The sequence below is a fragment of the Chinchilla lanigera genome, unplaced genomic scaffold (genome assembly GCF_000276665.1).
Source record: "Chinchilla lanigera isolate Chin_1 unplaced genomic scaffold, ChiLan1.0 scaffold00022, whole genome shotgun sequence".
Classification (NCBI taxonomy): Eukaryota; Metazoa; Chordata; class Mammalia; order Rodentia; family Chinchillidae; genus Chinchilla; species Chinchilla lanigera.
This window is the reverse complement of record NW_004955423.1, coordinates 11304662-11317740: the sequence shown is the minus strand read 5'-3', so window position 1 is coordinate 11317740 and position 13079 is coordinate 11304662. Positions and strand designations below refer to the sequence as shown.

The 13079-nt window shown below is 38.4% G+C and overlaps 1 long non-coding RNA gene across 3 annotated transcripts in view; it reads left to right on the top strand.

Annotated features, from left to right (window-relative positions):
* The window catches only part of LOC106148506, a 35091-nt gene that overhangs the window by 18011 nt on the left and 4001 nt on the right, over positions 1 to 13079 (top strand). For 2 of the 3 annotated variants that reach the window (XR_001234043.1, XR_001234042.1), the window contains exon 2: positions 7809 to 7889. This is a non-coding gene — a long non-coding RNA (uncharacterized LOC106148506). Of the gene's footprint in view, positions 1 to 7808; positions 7890 to 8058; positions 8139 to 13079 lie in introns of those variants that run through there. The other variant, XR_001234041.1, reaches the window with a different exon arrangement.

Below are 13079 nucleotides of genomic sequence, written 5' to 3'. Positions count from 1 at the left end.
GGTGCTAATTATCAAAGCAGGAAACAGATACTCAATCCAAAGAAAATTCCTCCCTTGGTCATATAAGGAGGGCAGTTCAGTGCTAGATTATAAACAGCTCCCTATTATCTTACTGCCCAAAGCTTGAGTCTATACAGGTTATTGTCTTCGCTGTGGCCTACGACTTGTTGAGAACCTGGGCATAAACATTCAGATCTCTCATGAGAAGACCTTATATAAATATGAATGTGGTTTTCCCTAAATCTAAAGGTGGTTTTCATTAAAAAGCAACATTAGACCCATGATAATAGCCGGCGTAGTATGAAGAAAATTATTTCAAGTGGATCTGAGGAAACGGGCACCTACACAGATGTTTCTGTGTAGGAGCCTCGGCCCTTCTTCCCTTTTCTAAACATACAGCACTGAGTGGTGGCTGTCAGGGTCAGGGGAGGAGGAAGTTCTCAGATGCCAGTGCAAAGCAATAATCTTCAAGTGGATGCCACGCCGGCAGGGATATGGTGTTAGTTACAAGGAAGTCAAGAGGCCGAGACTGAGAGTCAAAGAAAGTTAAAAACAAAATCAGTGTGAGGGGAAGGGTCACAGAGGGAAGCAAAGATGAGAGTCAGAAGGAAAACATCTGTAGGAACTGCAAGAGCTAACAGGGTAGAGAAGCCGGAAGCGTACGGTTTTTTTTTCTTCCCTCTCTGTTGCACATGGCATGGTTTTGATATCCTCCCATTTTCCTGTAACATTCACAACTCTAGTCTAATGCATAGATATGAGTTACTCTTTCTAATTTGAAGGTCACTAAACAAATGTTAACACTCGCTTCCTTGTTCCCTGCTCTATTCTTGTGGCTTTTACCAGACACCAAGCCCTATTCAAAAAGTTCAGCTGGGGCCTGGACTTCATGTGCCTGGAATAAGGAAGACACATGAGCTCACATCTTGCTGTGTTTCTGTGACATGACAGCACTGTCTGTTATTTCACTCAGAGGTTTGGTTTTACTTACTGATGAAATAATCTGGAGAAGTGAATATGAGAAATATTTTTGTAAAACAATCTGAATCTTTAGAGGCACAGAAAGGAGTGACACTCTCCATTCGATAGCACATTTTAGCAACATAAGCCCTCTCTTTTAGTTATTCTGTTTCTTTCCTCTATCCACTACCCCCACTTTCTTCCAACCTCTTTGGACAGACACCCACACTAGTGTGCTTAATTTTTTTTTTTGTTGCAAACATTTTCTTACAAAATAAATAATGTCATTTTGCAAGTAAAATGTGTAAATAGGATTGTACTATAAACTCTCTTTTTTTCCTTTCCATCCCATATTTCTAAATTTTGTACATTCTGCTACCTGTAGAGTTATATATCTATAATATTCACGCAGCACATTTTTGTTATCTATTTATCCATTCTCAACCTGATGAATTCCTACGCTGCCTCAGAATCTCCTGTGCTGTGAAATCAGGCATGATGAACAACCTCACACGTGTCCCCTTAACGCTCAGTGTGAAGAATCCTCTGGGATTTATACTCAGCAGAAGGACAGCTGAGATGCTGGCTGTACACATATTATTCCCCTTACTACTATCAGATTGTAAAGCAAATATTTTACAATTCTTTAGCCATCTGGTTTCCATTTGACCTCCAAACTATACGAAAATCTCAAATCAATACTCCTTAGCCTCATTTCTCACCGTTCCCAAATTTTCTGTGTAAATTTCCTTCTTCCCACCTGTCATCTTTTGTAGAACCACTTTATAGCCCACAGACTTTCTCCAGCATCAAAAATGAGACAAGCCTTATGTTTGAAGCAATTCAGCTACCTTTATTAAAGTTGATATGGATTGAGAAAAACAGTATGATTTTTAAAGCCATTGCTATTACCACCCTGATCATTAAACACTTGAATTCCCAGCATTTCAAACCACCCCAACAGTCCCAGGTTTAGACACACTTCATGCTGAGGAATGTAAGTGAAGAATTCAAGTTTGTTTCAAAGTCTTCCAATTCTGCCTGAAAGTCCTGCATTGATTTTTGCAACATGAAGAGTCATAACCCCTTAAGAAGATCAGACAATAGTCCTCCAGTAGAAAAGGAGCAATGCAATATGAATTTTTCACAAGTGGTTTTGGTATCTCATTTTTGGTAACTCTTTCCCTTCAGTATTTGTAAATATTGGCATTTGTTGATGGCAAGTAGAAGTCATCATTTATAAACCCTGAATGGGAAAACTGAACTCTTCTGGTTTTCCTCCTCCCTCAGTAGCTGTATCTCAGACACCTCTGCTGGCTTTGCTTGCTGCCCTTCCTGGCGTTTCTTTTCTTCACCTTCTTCAGCTTCAAGAAACTTCTTGAAAGAGAGTTTCTCTACCAAACCATATAAAGCAGAAAGACTGCCTATGACTTTTTTTCTTTTTCTTTACTCCTGGTTTTCTCTCACTACATCTTCACATACATTATTATGCCTCACTGTACCCCATAGAATGAATATTCCACAGAAGAATTCTTCCTCTGCCTTGCTCAACCTGTACCTAGAACAAAGTGTCTGTTGCCTGGATAATTAATGGCATAGAAAATTCAAGTGTAGTGCATTCAGGCAAGGTCTTAATAATGTGACAGGATTAAAAAGTAGTCCTTGCATCCCACTTTAGACTCTATCCATTTCTTTCCACAACATTCTCCAAAGAGAACGGCTCAGGAATCAGAGAATCCCTTTATTGTCATCTGAATGGTGCCCAGGTCCCAGTGCTCAGCACTTCTCTCAAGTCCTGCGGACATTCTCTTCAAATCCTAGTCTCAATTTGAAATGTCCTTACATTCTGTCCTTACATAACAGAGTCTCAGGTTACTAAGAAAAGGATCAATATCTAAGACAGATGGCCTATTCCTTATGTTGCATACTTGTAAAGTATAGAAGAAGCACAAGAAATCACATCTTTGCATGGCCATGCATGATACAGACCCTCTGAGGAACCACTCTGGTCATACATAGCCTGGAATTAGACCAATCATTTTATTTTGTATCCTTCCTGGAATGGGAATGTAGAGTAAGTGACAAACATGTGATCTATGTTCTCTCTTAATCTTCATTTCTCACTCCATTCTGGTCATTGCCTGTACTCCAGCTGTCACTTTGAAATGTTGAAGAAGAACAAAAAGGCTATTGATTTAAGCACTCTGTACTGTTCAAGGCACTCATACCACACAGTGATCTCTTTGGAGTTTCACTACAACTCCATACTGTCATCCCCACTTTAAGGAATAGGAAACTCTGGTTCCATGCTCAGAAGGATTTGCCATGCTATTTGGCAAGTGTAATAAAATTCTTTCACTTCTTTTTTGGGAACTATTTCCTCATATCTGTTAAGAAGCTAAAATGAGGCTTTCTGTGAATAAGGGTCTTCTATAGCTATCCTACAAACTACTTGGGGTTTTATTACTTTAGCTTTCTACAGAGTTTTGTTAAAAAGCCTACAAGTAGATTCTACATCATTTTTACTACTTTTTTACTTTATTCCTGTTGAGTTATCAAGTAAGGGATTTTTAGGCAAGCAAAATACATTGCTAGAGAATAGAGGAGAATGTATGGGAGTTTACAGTCCACATACTCATGTACAAAATTTTTGAACTTTCTATTTTCTTATGTTTATGCAGAAGAAAAGAAAGGTCATTCAGAAATCATGCTAGATTTGCTGAGAAACATCTCGAAGTTCCTTAGAGTAACCAAAACAACTCTGCCTTCTGCGGGAAGGAAATTCACTGCTGCAATTCTGCAGATGCGCATTCTAAAAACAGAGATTCACATGCAGATTTTACGCTTTTCCTTAAGTGAGTTTCAAGTTCCTTAATTTTAGTTGACGTTAGGTTCAGCCACAATTCTTGTCTTAAGGTGAAAGCAACAGGGAACATGTTTTATTCCTGAAGGGTATTACCATGTGAGACATCCTATAAAAGTTAAATTTATCTAACACTTGCAGCAAGTCAACACTTTTATGATTAGCATGGCTATCGACCACAGTCTTTTTATACACTATTTCTAGTTGCATTTGAAGATCTCAATAAATCTTCTAATTTCACTGAGTTTGGTGCCCTGCCTAAAAAACTTTGGTCTCATTTATTTAGCCACACACACAACAGATTTTCTGTAAAAAGTAATTTTATTCAGGGCTTTCCCCACTCCACTTAATAGAACATAAAAACAAATAATGGAAAAAAAACTTGGAAAAACTAATAGCTAAAATTAAGTGAATTCTTACTCACCTAACTGACATAGCTGTACAGTCAGCAACTTTTGTCCTATCTGATTGGTGAGTATGCATTTGGGTGGTACGGTGTTTCATTTCTCTGACCTTCAGCAGTTTCATCCTATTATATGTGGGTAGTTCTCTTGTACTGCTGATTACCTTTCAAGGTTGTAATTATTGACCTCGTTAATTTGTGAATTTGTTGAAAATACTTGAACAGGTAATTTCCTGAAAAAGGCACTGGATGGTTCCATCACAGAGACCTGTTGCTGAAGTACTGTCAGCCAACAGCATTTCCTTTTCTGTGGTCAACATCTTCTGCATTCTGTATAAAAAACCCAGAGAAAGACAAGCAAAAGAATATGTGAAGCACAGAATTATGATCAGTCTTTTTTCCACCCTTTTTGTTACTATTACAGTGTGAGAAAGCCACATATTGGAGGCAAATGTCTTAGAAATTAAATCACAAGTGCTGTCTACTAATGAAAATATGTGAAAATTCTTCTTACCTAGTGATTTGTATGGGTGTCAAAATTAAGCAACATACACTGAAAAAATAAACTGCATCTATTAGTTTTCTTTTGATTTCAAGTTGCATTATTTTAAATAAATAAATTTCATATTTTGATGTACCTAGCACAAAGCTTATATACAGAGAAAATTAAGCAAGTATTTATTGATGTGGATACATGACACTATTATTATTTCAAGTGAATATGTAGCTATAAGATTTTCAAAGCACGGCTTATCACCCACTTTTTTTTGAGACAAGGTCTCACTATGAATTTCAAGCTGGCTTTGAGCTCACTATGTATCCCAGGCTGGTCTTGAACTTACAATAATCTACCTGCCTCAGCCTCTCAAGTGCTGGGACTAGGATTGCCATCCAAATACTTTTGTTCTTTGGTTCCCAGGTGCCTTAGAGAATGGGTTTTGTGTGTTAGTTATGAAAGCAAAGGTCCTAGAGTTGTTCAAGTATGTGTTACTCAGTTCCACATCTCAAATCACTGTTACCCAGGTCTGGACATCTCATCTGTGTCAACCTGTTTTCTCTGCATGTTTTCCACAGATGTATACAGCAGGTACAGAATTCCCAGTGTGCTCTGCTCTAAGACTACTCCTTGGCTTCTGGTCACCACAGGCCTCAGTGTGGGAATTCTGTTCTACAGGAGAATATTTCTTATTCCAAGCAAGAGCAAGACTTCACTTCTGCACAAAATAATTTTTTTTGGTCACCTTCTAAAAGATTTGGGTAGGGAAGTAAAAATCAGCATTCACTCATTTGATCTTCCCACAAGCCTGTGAAGAGGCATTGATAAACGTTTTTATCTCATGCTACAAGGGAAGAAGTTGAGACCAAAAGAAATTAATTAATTGTGCAAAGTCACAACATAGCTTATCAGGCATCTGGTGAGTCAGGGATGGCACACACTCCAACTGGATGATGAGGGAGTTTAATAAGGCAATGTTTATGAAGTGGTGAGGAAGACTGAGGAAAAGCAATGAAAAATCATGATGCGTATTGAGGCTAACAACTTTTGGGAAGTATTTCCATCCTTCAGCCTGAAAAGGTGGAGGGAAAGAAAGGAGTTAGTGGACCCCAGTGTGGGCCAGCTCACGGGCCACATGGCCTTCAGTTAAAGGTCACTGCCAACCCACAGTGAAGCTGGATGGGAAGGAGGTAAAGGAACAAACAGCTGGTCCTACTTTCCTTCTACCCTTCACTGTCTTGCTGCTTCCTATTCTCAGTAGTGAAAAAGACAGTGAGTCTCCAGATGCAGCCCATTGCGATTACCTTCCTGGGACAAGGAGTACAATTAGGGGGCAGAGCGAGGCTTCATCCCGGTCTCTTCACTGTGTGGTACTATCTTCCCAGAAGTTGTTATAGTTTCGGTGGACTAGTCCCAGCTTCTCACTTCTAAAAGGCCTGTCTCAATATAAATAATTATCACTTGATCTCTTACAGCGAGCTAAGTCTGAATATGATTTTTGAGTTATGGGTCATGTTACTACTCTCATCTTTATAAATGCTCAGTGATTGGTAGTGAAAGAGTATGACCGTTCTGCAGTTATACAACGACACACACACAGTTTTAAAGATGTAGGATGTTAATGTTTCACCAGGATATGACATTTTTACTGCTTTTCTTATTTTCCTGACTTTTTCCCTAACTCTGTTCTGCAGCTTCCTGAGGCTCACACAGCCACAGGCTGAGTAGCCCTATGGATGGGTTTCTCATTGTGCGTATTCTGCCTTGCAAGCACAAACCCACATGGCCGGCTGTACTAACAGTTCATGGCAAAATGAAACAGCATCTGTTGCTCTAATGTCTTGGCCATTTATTAATTAAAAATAATTTTGTTAAAGTCTCTTCAAATGTGGATGGTTGTGAAACTATATGAGGTGCCGAAAGGAATCTGACTTGGAGATAAAGTCTAGGCAGCGTTTTGAAATCTACCCCGAATTGTTGAGTGATTTTAGGGCAGTCCCTCTGCAGGTCTGGATGGAAGTACAAGGATATGCTAGTCTGTCTCTTTGGATGACCAGTCCTCAGGTCCACATTTATTTAGATTACTTAGCAACTGAGCTCTGTTGTCTTGGTTACTTTTCTCTCGTTGCTGGGACAAAATACCTGATGCCCAAAATTAAGGAAGGAAAGGTTTATTTCTGCTTACAGTTTGTGGAGGTTTCAGTCCATACTTGGCAGGTTATAAGGCAGAGTGGCACATGGCAGAGGGCTACAACTCATCGGGGCAGAACACAGCAAAGCAACAAGCACAAAAGCCAGGAATGGCCACAAGCAGCCTCTTGCTGTCCCTTACATATGCAAACTATCCACCCCATAATCAAACTCCAAAAGCCTGCCCCGTGACCACATGAGGCTTTGGGGGCACACCCAGACACAAACCATAACATCTGCTCAGCAGAAACTGAGGAAAGGGAGGATCATGGATAGAAGACCCCAGCTTGCAAATCTTCCAGTCTTCTTTGCAATAACAGGAACTTGTCTCCATAGCAGAAAGTTCATGCATCCTATGTATTTACTAATACCACGTGGTGGTCTTAATCTTCTATTTTCCCTACTCTTAAACCTTCCAGGCAATTTTTTATTATTTTTTTTCATTTCTTAAAATTTTCAGTGCTCTTCTAGCATCAGTATAACCCCTGGACTGCTATGAATTAGCAATTCCAGATAATTGATTTGTTGACTAGATTATATGCAGGTCTTCCAGTTACGGCCAGTTTTCTTATTTTCAAATTCATATGGCTGAATGAGAGCAACAATTACTAAGTTTGGGGATCAGAATTATTTAGGAAGATTTAAAAAGACACAGATTCTTTGCTCCCACCTTAAATAAACCGAATAGTAATAGTCCAAGGTGCACGATTTCATAGAATTCTCCTAGATGATTCTGCTTCAACTGGCTTGAAGGCTGCTGGATATGACATGATCAAGTGATTTGTGATGGCTCTCTCACTCTGAAAACTAGAACCTGGAATAAAAAGACATTAAATAGAATAAACGATGGTTAAATGCATTATTATGCTCCCTAAGGAGATTTTATTTCTCAACAGATACGTCATCACCACTTTAAGGAATTCATTGCAGTCATTATTACCCTCCTGTTACATGGGAGGACTCAAAGGACCAAAAAGGTAAGGAACTTGTGAAAGGTCACTAATACTGGGACAGGATATACAGCTACGGATTTCTAGTGCAATGATCTTTAAATTATAGCCATTCTTATCAGTGGAACAATACTGAAGAAGGGGCTTTAAATGTCAGTATCGACTCATTAATGCTTTCTCCCTCCTTCAATTCTAGGCCAAAGGAAAGAAATGACTTCTTCTGAGTAGGCTGTGGTTTTCCTCTTTAAATGAGCCCATTAAAATTGTCCTCTCCTCTTCCTGCCTAACTAGTCTCTCTTGGTTCTTAGCTGATGAAATAACGTGCACTACTTAAGATTCATATTTCCTTTCTAACTATGCCTTGAAGGAGCGGGATTAACTTTCTCAGCTTCTTCTTCAGCAGTAAACTCTAATTGGCTGACAGCTTGCTCAGACAAACACACAGGCCCTGAGGGCTTTTATGGTAAAAGAAAAGAAAACATGGTCACAGATCCACCATTTCTCAATACATTCCTCCCACAAACTATAAAAATAGGACTACGTCAGGGAGAATAAAGCAAAAATATGCAGTACTGGCCAATAAAACCTGATAAGAGCCCAATATCATTCCCTTTTCTGGAATTCTTTTCTGTTGGTCTGTAGAAGGAAATATTCTCAACATTTTAATTTCCAATCAGGCATGATTATATGCACAGTGCTTTGGTGAATCACCTCAGCCAGAATGTTTGCAACAGTCTCAGATTTGACTACCATATACTGCCTTTGTTTGCCTTTAATTATCCAGATGTCAGCTGGACACCTTCTCTGTTTCCCTCAACTTCTACTATGTTTGTTTTATACTGCTAACAGCAATGACTTTGATAATGACTGGCTCTAATCATCAGTGCAGTCTCTGTGCAGGAACACAGACTGATTCAGGTAATACAGGCCTAAACAACCAGTGCAAGACTTTTCTGGCATTAAAGAGTAGGGTGATTCCACCAGTCTAAAGTCCGAGACTTTCTCCAGGAATTTGGAGTTGGGATGTGCTCTTTTCCATGATGCTGTGTCCTTCAAAAGCATAAACACTATCACCATTTTGCTGTCATTTGCAAAGCCATCACGCAGACAGAGCTAGCAAAAAAGAGAGGACAGAAAAAAAAGAAGGGGGCTGGGGATTTAGCTCAGCTGCAAAGTGCCCGCCTGGCAAGTGCAAGGTCGCAAGTTTGATTCCTGGTACCGGAAGAAAAACAAAACAAAACAGAAACAAAAGAAGCGCACAGCAAAAGTACCATAGTCTTTTATAACTATCCTTTTTTACAGCAATAAAACTTATCAGAAATATCATTCAGAGCTGGGATTTGTTATTTCTATTCTCCATTAAGCCAAGTATTAGAAAAGGCTTTTAATGAGATTATAAGAAGAGAGATGGAGAGAATGTCATAGATTTCAGAAAAGCTTTTGGTAAAGCCCCTCATGAAACTTACCTGCCTTGTGGGAAAATACAGTTTGGGCGAGTGATCAAGCGAATGCCAGGGTTCCCAGGGTCACACCACAAGCCTCCAGGACAGTTAATACTCACCAAACTGACTGAAGTGAAGAAACAGAAAGGTTGCTCAGTAAGTTCATGGATTTGGGAGAAGAATTATCATATTTAATGATTAAATCATAATTTTAGATTATCATTCTAGTCTAGAATGAATAAAGTTAAATGTAAACACACACACATAAGTAAAATTTTACTTTGGAATAGGGTTTAAATAAGGATTGATAGTCATAAAAAAAAATTCAATGAAAATTCCTGAGCTGTTAGTTGATTACAAACTTTACAGGAACCCATAGTGTGGCATGGCTACTTAAAAAGTCAAGACAGTTTTAAAACTGTGATTAACCATGTTATAATGTCTCTCCCCTGCCAAGAAAAAAAAAAAAAAATTCTGCTATTCTTGTGCTTGGATAATATTTGGAGTTGTATGTTTGTTATGGTTGATACATTGTGTCAACTTGGGGAGTCTAGAAGTTTGGCTAAGTGACTCAGCAGGAAGCCAGGGTGCTTACTTTGTATACATCCTGAGCCTGTGGAAGAGGAGGGCATGGAGATTATGTGAGAGCTACACGCCCCTTAGGTGGGGGTAGCCTGTTTACAATGTAAGGGAGGGAAAGAAGCTGGTTGCCGCCATTCCTCCCTTTTGCTCTGGCTGCTTTTGGCTGCCAATTCCCCCTCTTGCTCTTGTTGCTTTGCTACCTTCTGCCTCGGAGCCAGCCAAGTATGGACTGAAACCTCCACAAACTGTAAGCTAAATAAACCTTTCCTTCCTTCATTTTGGGCGTTGGGTATTTTGTCTCAACAATGAGAGAAAAGTAACCAAGACAATGTTCAATTTTGTCATTGTATTGGTGGGTAGATCACACTTGAGAAAGTCCTAAATTGGGACTGTCAATGCTGTGAAATGTCATAGAAAAACTATGTTTTAAAAAAAAAAAATCTGTTTTTTTTTTTGTTTTTTTTTTCCTGGAAAAGTGAAGATTAATGGAAACCAAAATAGACATCACTGCACATTTATTCATTAAGCAAATGTATTTCCCCAAAATGAGTAAAAGTGTGAGTGGTACCAGAAATATACACATGGATAAGATCTGAAGACAGTCTAGTGAAGGACACAAGAAAAAAATCTACAGGATGATGACAGGCACATAGTACCTTAAAGGCGCTAGTAATGGAACAGCTAAGCAAAACTTAGTAGTAATATCATCCTCTAACTCGACATAGAAGGAAAATCAGAATGCCTAGGCACAGAGAAAAACACTCAAAGAAGGTAAAGAGACAGGACCTCACTAACTCTCTATGATATGCAGCCACAGAGAAAATGAGACGGGAAAAAGGAGGGAAGAGAACATTACACTATTTAATCAAGATACTTTGGTTAGTATGTGAAAAACAGATTCTCATATTGAAAAAATTCATTATGGAGAATATATGGTTAAGTATAATCAATACATCTTGCAACTAAGGAAAAAGATGAGCTCTAACTATATTAAAAAGAAAATAATAGTATGGAAAGGATGACTACATCAGCAAAACAGCATAACAATCTTATAAACATATTTAAGCATGTACACACAGTTGGTAGATAAGAAAAATTACCTTTCAAATCTGTAGGGAAAAGGGCATTAATAATTCAATGAACCTACTTTTCTGGGATAATTGGTTAAATCCTTGGGAAAATTAAATTAAAACTCAATGTTACATGTCCAAATAAATTCTAAATCATGCTATAGTTTAAATGCCAAAATGTGAAACATCAAAACAAATAAAAATACACAAAAATAAGTGCTTCAGAGTGATGAAGATTTTTCTGAGGTCAAATCCAAAACAATAAAAAGAAACTAGAAAAGAAATAATTTATATTTTTTTTAATCAAAAAAGGAGAAAGAGCAGGAGAATTACAAGCAAAAGAGAGAAATGAAATAAAACCAATGAACAAGATCAGCCCTAATTTCTGCCCCTCATCCATCTGCACTCACATCTTTTCTTTTCTGTATTTCTCTTTCCAGTAATTGCATTCACGTCCTTCTAATTACTCAACTCAAACTTGTAGAAGTCATCTGCTCTTCTCATTTCCTTCTTTCTCTCCCTTCAATCTGTCAGCCAGTATCATCTACTTTGCCATTCAAAATGGATTGCAAATGCATCTACTGCTCCCCATTCCTCCAGCCATGACCCTCATGCAGCTATCACACAGATTCCTGTAATCACTCTCCAAGTGGTTTCACTGCTACATTCTTGGTCCTCGGACCTCCATTCTCCAGCAGCACCCAAGATGCTTAAGGTGCCGGGGTAATGGTCATCATTCACTGCTTGCTAAATTTTAAGACTCTACTATGTACCAAGATTATTCTGAGAGTTGAGTCTAAAGCAGTAAACAAAACAATCTAACTGCATGTCTGTGGAACTGACACTCTAGTGAAGATGGGGAACAGGGGAAGACAATACAGAATTAGTCAGGGAGTATTTTATATGATACAAACCATGCAAAAATATTAAACAGGAAAGGAACACAGGACCTGCCGGAGAAGCCGTCTTATTCAGTCATGTGCTATGTTCATTGAAGAGAAGCTTGGCAGAAAAGATGAGAGGAACTGAAATCCCAGGGAAGTAATTTTTCTAATTCTTCTGCCCAAGTGCTGAATATTTTTTAAAATATATGTGCCCAGAGCAAATCTTTTTTATTTACCCAAAGGTACAATTCCTAAGCTATACAGATCAGATGGTTTGTTTTAAGATGACCACTGACTCATATTAAAAACAATGCAAGTGTGGGAGAAGGAATATAATTTATGAGATTATTGGAAAATTCCAAGTAAAAGGTTACAGTGACTTGAATAAGATTATACTGGTATAAGTCGTGGGAAAAGCTTGATTCTGGATATATTTTAAAGAAAGAAGAAACAAAGAAAATATGGCTGTTGGAATGTGTATGGTACTTTCAAGTCCAATCTCTGACATACCCATACTTAATTCTGGTAATATCATCTCTATTCATTCTTTCTCAGGCTCACAAAACTACAAATACATCAGCCATCTTTCTAACTCTTATGGAGTCCAAGTCCATTGTCAGTTTAGGACTTTGACATTTGCTCTCCCCATGATGAGACACTGTTCCCTGATCTTTACCTGGCTTGCTCATTCTCCTTAATCAAGGAGCTCAAAAGTCACCTTCTTTTGGGTACCATGCTTGACCATATCACTTAAAATATGGCTTGCAATCATTCATGCAATTTCTACTGAGTCTTTCTCACTATATAACTTACCACTATCTCTGATAAAAATTAATTGCTTTATTGTCACCATTCCTAGAGTATAAGATCTACATCATTCAGATCAAAAACCATAACCTGAAATAATGCCCAATAAATAGGAAACATGTTCAGTAATCTCGAGGCTTTTGTAGGAAAATGGATGCAACTAGAGACCGTACTCATAAGTGAAATAAATCGGACCCAGATGATTAAACATCATATCGTCTCCTTGGTGTAGGAACCTGAAAGACTAGGTAAAACTCAAAACATACAATAGATGATAGGAAAGGGAAAGAAACTGCTCAAAGAAAGGGAAGACTGGGATGAGGGAAAGAACAAAAATGAAAGAAGGAATGCAAAATATAAATGTATATATGAATAGCTGCAATAACTGTATTGCTGATGTCTGATGGTGCATTGAAATTAGCAGTTAATGAT